General features: G+C 40.5%; 1 protein-coding gene across 1 annotated transcript in view; it reads right to left on the bottom strand.

Annotated features, from left to right (window-relative positions):
* Positions 1–15938, bottom strand: part of LOC310962988 (uncharacterized protein) — a 40386-nt gene that overhangs the window by 23140 nt on the left and 1308 nt on the right. The window lies entirely within an intron of this gene.

Here is a 15938-nt window from a genome sequence, read left to right as displayed (position 1 = left end):
AGGACGTCTGTTAACTGTGATGCAGAAGTAGAAATCTAACCAGGCATAGCAACAGGATTCTCAGGCTCCAAGTGATGTGTTTGTGTTTTGATTAGAAGTCATCTAGCCAGTCAGCCTCCTGTGAAGAGCTACTGGCAGTTGAGGGGGGACGGGGGCGGGGGGCGATGACACTTGTTCAAAACAGCAATAGCGGCTCCTTAAGAGGTTAGCTTAGATGCTGCTATGGCATCAGTTTTATCAGACCAGGAGAGAAAAGAACGGCATGGAAAGGTTTTCTCTCTTCTCCTGAATGACTTTGACAAGAGTTTATTATTTCTCTATCAAGAACATCTGTCTCATACACAGTACAGTCAGCTCACACAGATGTTTCTTGCTGTATGTCACCATTATCATGCAAGTTTCAGAGTCCTTGGCCTTGTTGCACACAGTATCTGAACTGATACTGAGTGTGACAAGGCCTGATAGTGAAATGGCAGCTAATCTGACGCCAGATCTGATCGGTGTGTGTTCAAATCACGTCAAGATCATGTGTGTGGCATCATGTGCAAGGCTAAGTATCAGTAACATAAAGCTTCAGCAGAAGAGTTCAGCGTTACTAACCACAACAAGCTTTTCTGCTGCTTAATAAATTCAACATGACTGTTTAAATCTCTTGGGTTTTTCACCATGCAGTGAAACAACGTGACTTCAGTACCTGCCTCCCTCCATCTGAGTCTCTGAGTGTGCACACCATCTCCCATGTGTTGTATCTGTGTATTGTATCCTCACGTGGGACTGTGTGTGTCACAGGTGGAGGCTCAAGTGTATAACATGATGACCATGATGGCTCTTGTTGATGGCTCAGAAAGTCCATGCAAAGACATGCATAATTGATGCATCTGGGACCAAAAATAGGAGAAAGGGATGGAAAGAGAAAAGAAAAGAGATGGAGAGCGATTGAAGAGTTAGAGAGGAACGGGCAGACTGAACGATGACATGAGAGCGGCAGGAAAACAATCAGAGAGAGAAGTAAAGACAACGAGAGATTGGACAAATAGACAAATGAAATAAGATCCAGCGCTTTTAGCTTGAGAAAACTATAAAACGTTGGGCCAGTAAATGGGAACGCGGTGGGCTCTGCTGCCGCAAACTACATTATTTACAGCCACAAAGTGGACACAGGAAAGGCTTCACAGGACTGATCCAAGATTTTATTTTAAGCCATCAAATTATAGCTGCACTAGGCAAGGTTTTTATATGGTAAAAATACACCCGTCCTATCATTATGAATCAGAAACGGAACGTTCAGGGTTTAATTGATGCTGGGAGCGCTCTTAATGCAAAGTGTCAGAGTTAACAGTCTTTGCGGAGGAAGCCTCTGATCAACACCCAATCCACCACAACCTATGAATAACTGTGATATCTGGGTAAAAAAGCAATTGGACATTTGTCGTAGTAATTTCATAATAAAGTGAATTCAAAGAAAGCTTTTAGAGGCTTATTTCTCATATGCACACAGGGCTCATGCCTGTGCATGAACTGAAGTTGAAGTCAACTTTTATATTAGAGATGTGACGGAAAAAAATGAAAACTACATGTAAAGCGTTCATTAAATAATACACCTGGCTCTCTAACCGGTTGTCTTGTCTTCTCTCCTTCGTCCAGAGACAGAGTCTTCTGATTTATCGCTGCGAGGGTGACTAAGGCCTTCACATCAGACGAGAAGACGCTTGATTAATGCCTCTACACATCGAAGGTAAACTACCCAGGTACATCAAAGAGGATGCTTAATTAATACCAGGGGCCTTTGCACACACTGAAGGTCAAGCTGACCTGCAGCTCTAAAGGGAATCCAAGTAAGCTGTCCTGCTCCATTCACTGTTTGTACACCTACAAACAGTAACGCACTGTAATTCGTATGTAATCCATGTTTTTATTATTATTTCATTGTTATATGTACAAACAGTGAGTACAGTCTGGTTGATGATATGTCAACGTTGAGTCTTGTGCTTGTTTCACTGAGGGACATTCACAGTTTGATCAGAGGGTGATTACCAGGATTTACTATAAGCCCTGCAGGAACATTAACAATGAATAAAACAATGTCCTTAATATGCTACTTGCAACATTTTTTTCACATGAATAAATCATAACCACATTCTGATTATGAAACATACTATAGGTGTAACTAGTGCAAACAAATGAGATTGTCACTGGGCAGACTATCATCATTTACATTGTGCTTTATGGCACGAAACACATAGAAGTGAAGCTCAGATAGTTGAAAGACTTGCAGGACTCTGTGTGTGTGTGTGTGTGTGTGTGTCTGTGTGCGTGCGTGTGTGTGCATTGCCAATAGTACAGTTTGAGTGGATTATGAGGATTAAGTAAGCAGCTGGACAGATATGGATAAGACGGTCACTCCCCGTTCTCTCACAATGTGAAGCTGAAGCTTTTTAATTGTTTATCTAACAAAGAAGTCTGTCCAGGAAAATACTCAGCATATGTGACGACTAAGTGGAAGATGGACCTTTCTTGGCCAGCAGTAAATGCTGTAAACACAACATTAAATAGTTATAAAGTTGCTAATGGGTTAGCAAAGTTATTTCTTCTCTCTGATGGTTCGCCCCATGGTGGTTGGCTCACATACTCCCGCCCCCTCCATGTTAGCGGATAGAACATAAAGGTTTCATTTCTGCATTTCTGTCACTTGAGGTTGTTCTTATCACGCTGATGTTTGTTCAAGTGTTCATTTTTCTGCTAAGTTTGGTGTTAATTAGTTATTTGTTGTTGTAAAAACAGGGTTAAACGTCCTGATTGACAGCTATTATCGACTTGCGTTTGGTGGACAGGGGTATGGACGGACTCTGATGAAGCGACTCCATGGCTCGATCCCTACTGCTCAGTCTCTGGTTGTAAAATATCAAGATGGTGGCGTCTGCATCTGGGATAGTTTGGCTTCACTTTTGTACAGTGGGAGGAAGCGGAAACACGTCGTCCATCATTATACACAGTCTATGGTCTCCACCAACTTGTAACTCATTCATTATTAATGAGGTTATTTATTAACAGTTATGTAATCTCAACAGTAGCTCTTCACAGGCTGTAAATGCTGCAAAGGAAAAAATAATAAGCAAATTGCGATTTTTTAAGAACAATATTGCGATTGCGATTTAGTTAGTAAGCTGTGTTATTAATATGGTCACTATAGAATAAAAATGAGTCCAAGCGATCTTCTGTCAGTCACAGGGTGTTAACTAATCACACAAACTGAAGTGTACACACTGACTCTGGCTCTACAAATATTTACAGAGCTATTTCTTTTTTCTTCTCTTTTTCTTTTCTTTTTTTTTAAATTGTAATTTTTATTGCCTTTTCACATCATGGCCAGGGGACTGCAGATGAAAACTAGCCTTCTGGCTAATTCTGGCTTTTTTAACCATATGTAATCATGTGTTTTATGAAATTGCACTGTCCCCTTTTAAAAAAACTAACACCTAATACCTCAAAGCCTCGTTATTAACATGTTGTTAAGTGCTCCTGACCGTGGTCGGGACGTCGATGCTCTCTTGCGGGGCTGACTCCTTCACTTTACCAGCAGCTGAGACTTTACTGAAGAGCTGCAGCGTTTATTCATGGACAAACTGAGACCTACACTTGACACTTTTACTGCTGATTTGTTCTTTGCTCCGATCGCCAACAGCTGTCTGATCTCATCCACAGTCTTTCTCCTTTGTTCAACTGCACACTCACCACACAGACATTACACTACTTCTATAGCAATGGAATATGTAAACATGTGGATTGCACTTGGCTATACACTTACTAGTACATCAAAGCTTGTGTCTATTACATCTCTGTATCTATATATATTTGAATTTGATTAATAGTTCAGCCCTAAAAGGAAATAATTATAAATATAATATATAGAAAATGACCGGTCTGGAATTAACAGCTCAGCGGGAGGAAACTCACCCCCACTTTGCCCACATTGCTACAAGCTAAATGCACGTACAGTGAAGTTACTTTAAAGAATATAGAAGTCTGTCACACACAAACACACTCACAGGAGCAGTGTCAATCTGCAGCTGTCACTATCAACCTAATCCCTAATGCAACATCTTAGAGCACATTAAATACTGTTATATAATATAAAAACACGTGCAAGTACAAACACACACACACACACACACACACACACACATACACACACACACACACACACACACACACACACACACACACACACACACACACACACACACACACACACACACACACACACACACACACACACACACACACACACACAAACACTAATTTCACACTGTTTGTGTTTCTGTTATGGTCATACACATGTAAACACTCATATAGTGTGTATTTGTGTATCACGCCTATGTGCAAACTATGTCAGTGTTCATATACAGTGTATATTCACCAACGGCTTGAGCTTACAAAGCATATACATTATATATATATGTATATAAACTGTATGTTTTGTAGTGTTTATGTCCATGTGCGTGTTAGTGTACTGTGTGTTAGGAGCACAGCGGCATATAAATCCAATAATCGGTGCTAAGTATGGAAGTGCAGGGTCACACGGGACAGAGGGGCTTTCCTCTAACGAGAGGTTAGCAAAGGACAAGACAGCCCTTCTCACCAGGGTTCAACTAATCTGTGGCAGCAGCTCAAATGATGGAGATCTGCAGGAATTCATGTGAGGACCGCAAGGATAACGAGGCCGCATTGGGCCAAAAACTGCTCTGGTTGGACCAACTCTTGTCTATTCCACTGACAACTTTGATTATATTTCACTAAGACTTGAACATTAAGTCCAAACCACGTGTGGAAACCTAGCCTGTATTGAAATACCCTTTTTTATTTGATTTGTTGGTATGAGGTTTTTTTTTCAATTCATGGTCGACACTGCTCTGCTCATTTAAAGCCTTGACAAAGCCTTAGACCTGTTCAGTGGTCCAAACATGTTGGCTTCTTCAATGATTTAGCCACTATAATGAAGGCTTTTTAATTATTGCCTTGCTCATTTGTCATTTTGGAGTTCCTGGATTGCCTTCCCTTTTTTTGTGACTGCTCTGCATACATCTAAGTCTGTGCCTGTTTATATATTCAGGTCCGTGCAGGCTTAAGTGGGACATTTAGTTTCCTGTCTGCTCACTTTGATTTGCAAATGTGTTCATTTCCATGCTTTCAAACTGAAAGCCGCACTAATCAATAGTGTGTATTAAAATGACCATATGTGATGCAAAAGAGGTCTTAAAGTCATAACCCCACCCAGACTCACCCAGCTCTCAAGTTGCCCTACAGACAAGTGTCTTTCAGCTCATTGGGCCTCATGCAAGAACCACTCGTATGAACAGATTTGTTCCTTTAGTAGCTTTTACAAGTGATTTCATAGAACTTAACGCATTCAACAATTTATTTTGAATTTTCTCTGAGGTACGAACACAGTTTATAAGTGGTCCAGACCTGTCGTAGTAGGAGTCATGTGCTGTTTTTCACTAATGGACTTTATTTCATGAAGCAATTTTGAGTTTGAAGAAAATCCTATATTACACTTCATAATTATGATGGCATTATCCTGTCTGACTCTGCAATCCAAACGATAATCTAATTCTAAATGTATTCATAACGCCTAATAATGTCATTGTTATTTTTAAATTGGCTATTAATTATACTGAATAACACCACAATATCAATATAAACATGGATCTCCGAAAGCAGACTTCAATAGGACACATCAGGCAGGACACGGAGCATTAATGATGCTAATATACAATTCTGCTGATCACATACTCATTTACGCACAGGTGGCATTCATCCTGTTTACGCAGCTCATTTACGCAGTACTCTGAAGTTGGGAACATTTGCTGAATCTGACATGGCACACTAGGACAAGCCAACCGTATGAAAAAAGTGAGAAAAAGTTAAGAAAAGAATACGAAAATGTTCTTGCATGAGTTCCGTAGCTTTGGTTTTACGGCCTGGGAATTTACTGTTTCGGTTCACTCTCACTGCAGCAACCTGTGATAAAGCCACTGTGCTCTACCTGCTCGGCATGAAACAGAAGATACTTAGTGTCTACAGCTAGTGATCAAAATGGAGCATTTAGCAGCTAATGAGACAGATATTCCTCTTAGGCGTTGACAAGACCGAAAACAGAGCTAAAAAAGAGAGTGAATATTGGACTAATGTTCACTGAGTGGCCAGAAACAAGAGTAACAAATGTGCTCCATGTCTGCTTAGTGTGTCAGTGGGCATCTGTTTGCAAACAGGTGAGGCAAAGGGTGATGATGTCAGTGTCTCCCTAAAAATATTTCCTGTTTTAGTGTTGTGGGCGTCAATCTGCATTAAATCTTTCGTTCATACCATGGTTAGTTGGCGTAGTGCTTTGAAAAAAAGAAAAAGGCAGGATTCAATAACTGCATTTGATATTAAGCCAGTCTTCATTTTGCTTTTGGATTGGTCTCATCCAAGTAAGACAGTTTAGATACAAATATAAACTGACGTAACTGTTTCAAAAATCAGGTGGTAGAACGGTTTATAATTTGAGTGAGTGGTAGGAAAGAAAATACATTTTAAGAGCAGTAAACTCTTGGAAATATAAATACAGCAGTGAGGACATTTTCATCATTTACTTACTCAAAATAGTAACGACCTGGACATCTTTATGCAAAGTATGAATTTTGGCCCTCAGTGCACGCAGCACAAGCGGACCTTAAAGTGAACGTCCAGCAAAAATCGACCCCATGGTCTTTTTCGGCATGAAAATACACCAAATAAGCCATCGAGATGTTTTTTTTCCAGTGATCAACGATATATGGAGAAATCCCGGAGAGACACTAACAGCCCCAAAGGGCTTACACTGATCAGCTGGGGGCAGTGGGGTGAACGTATACAAAACAGCCTTTTTAAACCACTAATATTGCTCAGTATAGCACCAAACCTCTGCGGCATGATTAGGGTTCCTTCATATAAAACAAAGCACCAGCAACTTAGTTAGAGAACCCGAAGTTTATTAAAAAAAGACTGTTTACAAGTCTGTGTAACTAAGTCCAAGTAATGTAACTTAGTAATAGTTAACGTCTGTCTTAGTGAAACTGGAACCAGGAGCTAAAAGATTGGGATTAATCTTAAATTAGACATTTTAGCAGGACATTATTGTGCAGTTTATAAACAGTATCTTTAGCTTTTTTTTCTTCTGCCCATTTTGAATGATTTCATAAACTTATCATTCCTCATGTTTAATTTTTATTTAAGTGAGAATCCTTAGTGTCTTTTCTGGACCTATCTGCTCCCAGACTTAGTCGACTCATTACTTTCAGTTTATCTGCACTGTCTGCATATAACTCGTCTCTCACAGCCACAACATCACCATACACAGTAAACAAGTCTCAGTCTTACTGCAGCACAGTGGGGGTTCTGTAGATTGAAGCATCTTCGCTGATTAGATTCATGTTTCTCATACTTAAATGAAAGTGTTCCACATTTGGTAAAGTGTTATTCTGTGAGCTCCAGGGGAGTCTTGGGGCTTGTGATTCTGATTCCTGCTGCGACAAGAAGAGAAGCGAAGCAGGGGTCAAACAAGAGGCAGGGGATTTGTAGGGCAAGGGTCAGGACAGGGAGGTGGCTGGTTCAAATCCCTTGGACAGCTTGGGATCCTACACAAGAAACCCCTGCTGGAGTGTCCTTGAAGCGTCCATTAGAAATTACTGAAGGATTCTGCTCAGAACACGTGGTGTGTGGTCATCAGTAGTTACTTTGACGTTTCTCTAGGTAGATAACCGCAGAAATAACAAGAAATAAACACTGAACTACTTGTAAATCTGTTCTCTGGGAGGGTTAAAGTGAGGATCTGAGCTTTGGGTGACTCCCTGCAGCTTTGACGTTAATTTGGGAGGCGAGCAGCAGTGGCAGATTAGAAATAAGCAGTCAGACAGATAAACATGCAGTGACACTATGAGGCTGGGAGACTTTGGGACCCCTGGAGCTCGTCTGATCTTCCAATTGATCTAGACTGCGGGACCTGTCTGCAGTTAAGAGTCGAAAGTAAGTAAGTGATTGGTTGGTATTGTTCCAGGGAAGGTGAATGAGGGGGCAGCGACATGAGAAAGTCTGAAGGTATCAATCCTAAACATTCATATATCACCTTTCACAGTGCACGTTACCATTATATGTGCTGAGACTAGGACGAGGACAAGGGGATTTACAAAACGTCCAAAATTACTAAATACAGACATCATGAGCCAAGTCATCTGAGGGACTGATATGGATTTAGATTTGGTTGCCAATCTGAGCGTGTGTGTGTGTGTGTGTGTGTGTGCGTGTGTGTGTGTGTGTGTGTGTGTGTGTGTGTGTGTGTGTGTGCGTGTGCGTGTGTGTGTGTGTGTTTTGAATGTGATTCCTAATCTGAAGTCAGAGTTCACTGCAGTCTGGCACTGCATTTTCTATTTACATTTCAGGTCTTTCACTAAGCTGTAATCCAGAGGGAAACAGATTCCTCTTTTCCCTCAGCAACAGAGTGCTGAAAAGCCAAAATTGAAAAGCTTAGAAATGACACGTGTGACAAGTAAGAATAACAAACATACTCCAAATAAAACATAAAACAACATATATAACTGCAGCCTGATGGAAATCCATTGAATTAAGATATTATTTCATATAGAAGATATGTCATATAAAAAACAAACTCTCAGCTCAAACTCTACTCCTGGGAGGTGTACAGCACTATCTTGTGGTCAGTAGGTGTAACTGCAAGTTTGTCCTCACTTCTCTCCCCAATGCATTTTTAAACAGAAACTTAAAACCTACCCATTCAGCCAGGCCTTTGATTACTCATGGTTTATAGACATTATTTATATTATTTTGTTCACTTATGCTATTGTTGTAATTTTTAACTTCTTCTTTAATTTTGTTATTTGACTCTATAATGCTATTTATTTGACATACGTAGCTTTGAAAACTATTATTTTACATTTGTATTGTCTTAGATCCATTGGTCTCCAGATGTTGATGTAAATTTGCTTTTGTCTTTTTGAATTTTTTTTATGGTTTAAACCTCTTCTGTATTATTCAGTCTCATGAGTCATATGTGAAGCACTTTGAATAATAACACTTTATGAAGGTGCTATACAAATAAAGTTTGAGTGATTCATTCACTCACACACTTTCATTTCTCAAATACCTCTGTGTTCCTTTCCAAAGAAGCTTGCTCATCAATATGAGTACAGATCCCAGTCAGTACGCTGGTGCTGTGACACCAGATATCTTTTTATATTCTTGTGAAGATCCTAAGATATATCAGGCTGAATTTTGGGGGGCTGAAACTGTGAAAACACTTTAATTGTTTTTGCAGTTGCTATGGGAAGCCATCTCGAGTCATTTCAAATGATAGTCTCATAAAAATGGGAAGCTTCGGCTTTGAATCTTGTTAAACTCTTATCAAATAATACCTAGCAATGTCTTCTGACTTCTCTGGGTAACAGTGTGCTGTTGGAAGTTTTTAAAGACTGTTGATAGAACGCCACTTTTGTCCAGACAAATATTTCATTCAAACTCAGTTTTTTTCCAAAGTATATCGACTGACAATGGAAGCATCAAATATCAAGATTGATAATGAAGAGGAAAGAGAGATCATCTCCAGGGAGGTTGAATCTCCGATGAATTTCTACCTCAGTTCACTTGAGGAGCAAGTGAGGTCTGTACTGAAGGACAGCGAGGCGACGCTCTCCCAATGTCAAACTGAGGGCAAAGTCAACATCTGGATCAGAGAGGACTTGCTGTCCGACTACTTCGACGGGCTCCAAGACCCGAAGGGTGACAACAACACCGGTCAGGGCAAAAAACTGAAATCTGAGCTCAAAAAGGTCTGTACGAAGCTGCAGACAGTCGAGGAAGACAGAAATGTTGTGCTTGGACAATTGGAGCAGATGAAGGGAGAGAAGGAGGCCCTTCAAAAAGTAGTGGAGACCCTGGAATCTCAGCTCGCTAAAAAGAAAAAGTCGAGAGCAATGGCTCGTACCCAGATGGAGGAAGCTTTGCAAATACAGGAGGAGGCAAAGAAGTCTCAGGAAAGCACAGAGGCTTACTTAAGAGCCCAGCTGGAGAGCCAGGACAAAGAGCACAAGGACCTGATGGCTGCTCTACAGAAGAAGTATGAACTTCAGATAGAAAGTGACCATCTCAGATGGCAGCAGGAGAGAATCTCCCTGCTGGAGGAGGCGGAGAAAACCAAATCCTCCTTCATGGCTCAGCTTGAGGAGCAGAAACAGAAAAACAAGAACATTGTTGCTGCTCTGAGACACACAGACACAGTGCAAAAGGAGGAGTTTGCGCTCAGCCATGAAAAGAATCTGGAACTTGAACGCTGTCTGGGGCTCGAGAGAGCTCAAAAGATGGAGCTCCAGAAAAATGTGAGCAGGCTGGAGAAAGAGGAGGTGGTCAAGAAGATCCCAGGCTACCCTCAGAGCCCAGCTGGAGAGCCAGGAAAGCAACAACAAGAAATACCTTGCTCCTCTAAAGATAAAGGGCGAACTTCAGCGTGAGAGTGACCGTCTCCGTTGGTAGAGAGAAGCTCCCTGCTGCAGGAGGCTGAGAGAACAAGAGCCTCCTCTGTGGCTCAACTTGAGCAGCAATAAGAGAGGAACAACACCCTCGTAGCTGCTCTGAAGACGGCTGAGCAGCAGCTGGAGAGTCATCGCACCAAGTGGCAGGAGGACAAGTCATCCATCCTTCAGGCCACAGAGAGTGTCAAACAGACTATGCAGAAAAAGGAGGAAGAGTGGGAGAAGGCCCAGAGCGCCATGGCGTCCCAGGTGGAAGATCTTGAGAGCCGGATCAAGCCCAAGAGAACACACAAGCCTCAAGAGAACACACACAGCGCTTCAAGGAGAGGTGATCTCTCCTTGAGTCGTAGTTTGAATGTTCTCCACGTGTTCATGTGGGTGTCCTCCGGGTGCTCCGGTTTTCCCCACCATCACCGCAGGAGCTGGAACAGTGATTGTCCACCGCTCCTGATCGGACTGGTTCAACGTGGAGTCTGATTCTCACTACGCTGTGCACATACACATACACATAAACATACAATAACAAATACATTTGTAAAATTGATTTTCTGTTTGTTGGGCTGTTGAGAGTTTTTAGTTTTACTACAATATAATAATTGTCGTAGTTTGATGTATTTCAGGAGAAACACTGTGAGTTCTCAATTTCACGATAAACTCTGAAATTATGATTTTATTATTTGATCCAAACGTAGTTTTTTGTCTAGAGTTACATGTTGCAGGTTTACTACAAATCTAATGGGGTTCTAGATAAAATGTTCATTTAGTGTCAAACACTTCTGCATGTCTGCATGTTTTTGGCAAAAGAAATACTTTTGAATATTTAAAAAACACAATGGAGCAGCAATGGAGTGTCTCTGGTCATCTACATCTAACGATTAAGCACAGTAAAACCAAACATTGGCACTAAACGTAGATTGATGGGTTGTGTTTTTTTCACGTTATGCTGAGTGCTAAGGTTAACAAGCTAACTGGGCTATCTCTCCCTCTGGCTTAAATACATCACTTTAAAGGGACAGCTTCCTGGTTATTCTCCTGTCTGCAGACGGCTCTTACTTTGGGTAATTGAAATAAAGCTACGCTACACCTTAACTTAAAGGTTACTTACTTAAAGGTAAAGTAAACCCAACTTGTGCTCATGAACAGGATTCAGCACCACAGCACACGGGACAGCTCCGCCTCAGATTCAACACTTTTACAGGAACTCCTGTGAAAAAACACGAGCTTACAATGTATTATATACATGTTAGTCATTTATGCTGATTCATGCATGATTGTATCTATCAATCAATAAATCAATTAAATTGATTTATATAACACATTTAAAAAACAACCTAAGTGTCCCAAAGTGCTGCACAACATACATAGAGTCAGAGAAAAATCTAAAAATGAGAAGGATTTCCACATTATAATCCTTAAAAGAGCATCTACTTCTTTACCTCGTTAAAAGATCCAGAATATATGAATATGCAAATTTAGTTTTTCTTAAAAGTAAGTACGTAAACTTAATAGTAGATGTCTCCTACTTCACTGTGAAGTCATTCTCAGTGTTTGTGCACTGACGGCTTCACGTTCCTCCATCACACTTTTATGAATGGAGCATAGACTTCCAAACAAGTTGTGATTTGACAGATCATGCCCTTAAAATCTTCTTTGTTAATTATTGTTTTTTTTTTTTAAAGAAGCTCTGCAGACATCATTCTGCACCATGAGGCTCAAACATCCAACTGCAGGAACCAGAAGAGAAACATATGTTTGAGACCAAGGGGGGCTTTAAGGCTCATTCTTAAATTTAAGGCAGAGAAATGTAGGTTCATTTAAATAAAGAATAGTTTTTCTTTTATTTCTCCACCAGAATCACAGTATGTTTCTTACAGTGTGCAGACTTCTGTAAACAGCTGGTTATAATGTAAGATAAAGATAAGAAAAACAACTGTAAGAATAAAACAGACAAGAAACAAGCTTTTCTTCGTATAGTTGGAGTCTGGGGAAATTTGTACTCATGACCTTCGTATTTCTAATATCCCAGTAGACCTGTCAAATGATTGAACTGACCAACTTTAGCAGCTGAGGTTCTGCAGGCAGCTGTCAGTCTAGAGACGATGGCCTGGTGTGACTTACACTGGGACAAATACTGTAACTGTGAAACATGGAGTAGAGGAGCAATTATTGAACACTAATATGGTATGTTTTGTCTTAAAACCCTCCATACTACAGTATCTGGGACAACGCCTGGGATAATGAGACTCACAATTATATAGCACGGCCCATTATCACACACACGCACACACACACACACACACACATACACACACACACACACACACATACACACACACACACACACACACACACGCACACACACACACACACACACACACACACACACACACACACACACACACACACACACACACACACACACACACACACACACACACACACACACACACACACACACACACACACACACACACACCCTGGTGACTCTGTGTGAAGTTTGAAGCCATTGACAAAGTTTCACACAGTTTAAGACTAAAAGAGGTTTAGTGAGAATTAACTAACAGTGATTGGGTTACGTAAGCTCTGAAAGGTCCAATGAAGAGGAGACAAACACACGCACAACTAAGAACTTAATTTGTAGAGCTTTACACTCTATAATGACGTGTGTGTGTGTGTGTGTGTGTGTGTGTGTGTGTTGTTAATTTAAAAGTATTTCAGGATAAAATGATCAATTTCCTTCCTTCACTTGTCACAGTTCTTCTTCTTTTCCATTTTCACACATAAAACATTGAGTGGCTAATCCCTTAAAATGTCTCCTTGCTCGTAGCAGGCAGGGGGGTTTGTTTGCTCGATGAAAAGCTAAGAATTAATCCTCATTACACAATGGAGGGAAAGCTGTTGGTCAGTTGAAATGTTGCATACAGCATGTGTCAACTTCTGTCATGTGATGGGTTTGAATCAACGCTTTCACGGAACACTCCATGTGTTCAGTGTGTTTTGTAACTTCTGACCAAGGTCTCAGCTGACAGGAAAATATGCGGTTATCGACGTACTCAGCCGGACAGAAAATGATCTGAAGCTTCACAGTGTTTCATGAACCAGTTTTTACATTTTACTGTACTTGCAATACGGTGGTGAGTGAGAAGCTGAACCTGCAGGCACAGTCTGTGATCATATATCATAAGGGAAACACATACGGAGAGAATCAAACCACAGAGTAAAAAGGTGAGATGATGATGATATACTGTATGTCAGCAACAGGTCTACAGAAAGAACCCACTGATGAACAACACTGGATTCCTAACAGGGCAAAGCAGGACAACGAGACCCCCAGGGGCCCTGAATCCTCCAGATTAACTTAGTTTGTAGTAAATTCATTTATTGATTATGAATATATTAAAGTGTAATTCCGGCGCAAAAACCTCCCATGGTCTCTTTGGCACTTTCTTACATCAATAAGCCAGTGAGACAGTTTTTTTTCATGTCACTATCTTTGACTTTCATGTCAACTATTAACGAAAGTGGCTAACAGCCGGACGTGGCTAACACTGATTAGCTCGGGGCAGCCCGGTGAAGGCATTAAAACATCTTTTTTAACCACTAATACTGCTGAAAATAACACCAAACCTCTGCAGCAGCACGAGAAGAGTCCCTACATAGAAAACAAAGCACCAAAGGGCTCCTTCCTTTGGTAATCCACTTGAATGGACTTTACTATGAGAGGAGCTGGTACCGGGGCCAGTAGGTAAGTCTTTAAAACACTCTTTTAATAAACTCCGGGTTCACTAACTACGCTGTTGGTGCTTTGTTTTCTGTGTAGGGACTCTTCTCATGCTACTGCAGAGGTTTGGTGTTATTTTGAGCAGTATTAGTAGTTAAAAAAGATGTTTGAATGCCTTCACTGTACTGCCCCGAGCTAATCAGTGTCAGCCTGTTAGCGACTCTTTTCAAGTTGTGACACTAAAAAAACTATCTTGATGGTGATATGATGTATGTAAGTGCCAAAAAAGACCATGGGATGATTTTGTGCTGGAATTTCACGTTAATTACTGTATAATTTGTGTTTATAGTGCATTTTTCTAAAATAATTTGCTTTAAGGAATGTTTCCCCCCTATATATCAATAACTCACTCCATGTTATCTTGAATTCTTGAAGAATGAAGCATTTTTCTGTTTTTAAAAAACACATTTTTGTAGAAGAATTCAAAGCAAAACAAGGTGAGTAGATAATATGAGAAACTATCATTTTAAGGGCGAAGTATTCCTTAGCAGCAGCTGGAAATCTTAGTCTTGCTTCACTTCTCACCTTGCTGCAGTGACCAGGTGTTCACTACATTGTGACATCACTGCTGGGTGTGCTTACAGGTGCAACAGTGCACAAGGTAGCTTATCATTTCCAAATCCATCCCCTGAACAAAGAAATATTTGACCCTCTGATAAAAGCTGAAACTTCCCTTTTTCATATTGTAGCAAAACATTTTGACCCAACTGTACCTGTAAATAACAATGTAAACACAAGCCCCTTCGTGAACCTCATTAAATATGACTTCATACCATCTATTACAGTAGTGCTGTTATGCCTCCTTCTGCGCTGCGCAACTTGAAGTGAGGTTTAAAAAGCCTGCTGGATAAATAACACATACAATATAATCCACTTTGTTGAAATGAAACAAGCACACAGTGAAATCAAACAGTTCCAATGCCAGGGCTTTAGGCTGTTTGACCACAGGAGATTTGTTTCTCACAAACACAAAGAGGTGGCTGTTTAACACATACATTTAACAGATAAAACGATAACAACAACAATTGTAGATTATTTCAACCATGAATGAAGCAGGCCACTGTGCAAGACCCATGGCTGAACCTAACCATTGACCCGTGCTTCATGGGTTGGCACTGTTGGTTACTACTTAAAAACAACGACATGTTCAGAAAAGATATCAAATGATTTAGTTTCTGTCTTAAAACAATATGATTAAGGATAAAGATCAAACTGGGACCTTTATTTTGAAATAATACTAAAGGGCTGATGGGGCTGAATGCAGCTGCTCACACTGACTCAGTGAATCCTCCAGAGGGCAGTGTGTGACTGCAGCCAGGGTTCACTTAGGGAGTATTCAGATCACACACACACACACACACACACACACACACACACACACACACACACACACACACACACACACACACACACACACACACACACACACACACACACACACACACACGCACGCTGTTACAGTAAAGGTTCTGCATTGTTACTTCAACGTTAGTATAATTAGAAAAAAAATAGCCTACTTAAAGAGTTAAAAGTAAAAGTATGCACTGATGTAACTATAAAGGAAAGATTTATTCATTGTGAATTGATCTGCTGAT

This window comes from Echiichthys vipera, assembly GCF_963691815.1.
Source record: "Echiichthys vipera genome assembly, chromosome: 20".
NCBI lineage: Eukaryota > Metazoa > Chordata > Actinopteri > Perciformes > Trachinidae > Echiichthys > Echiichthys vipera.
The sequence above is the reverse complement of the archived record's forward strand: the minus strand, read 5'-3'. Positions and strand labels throughout refer to the sequence as shown.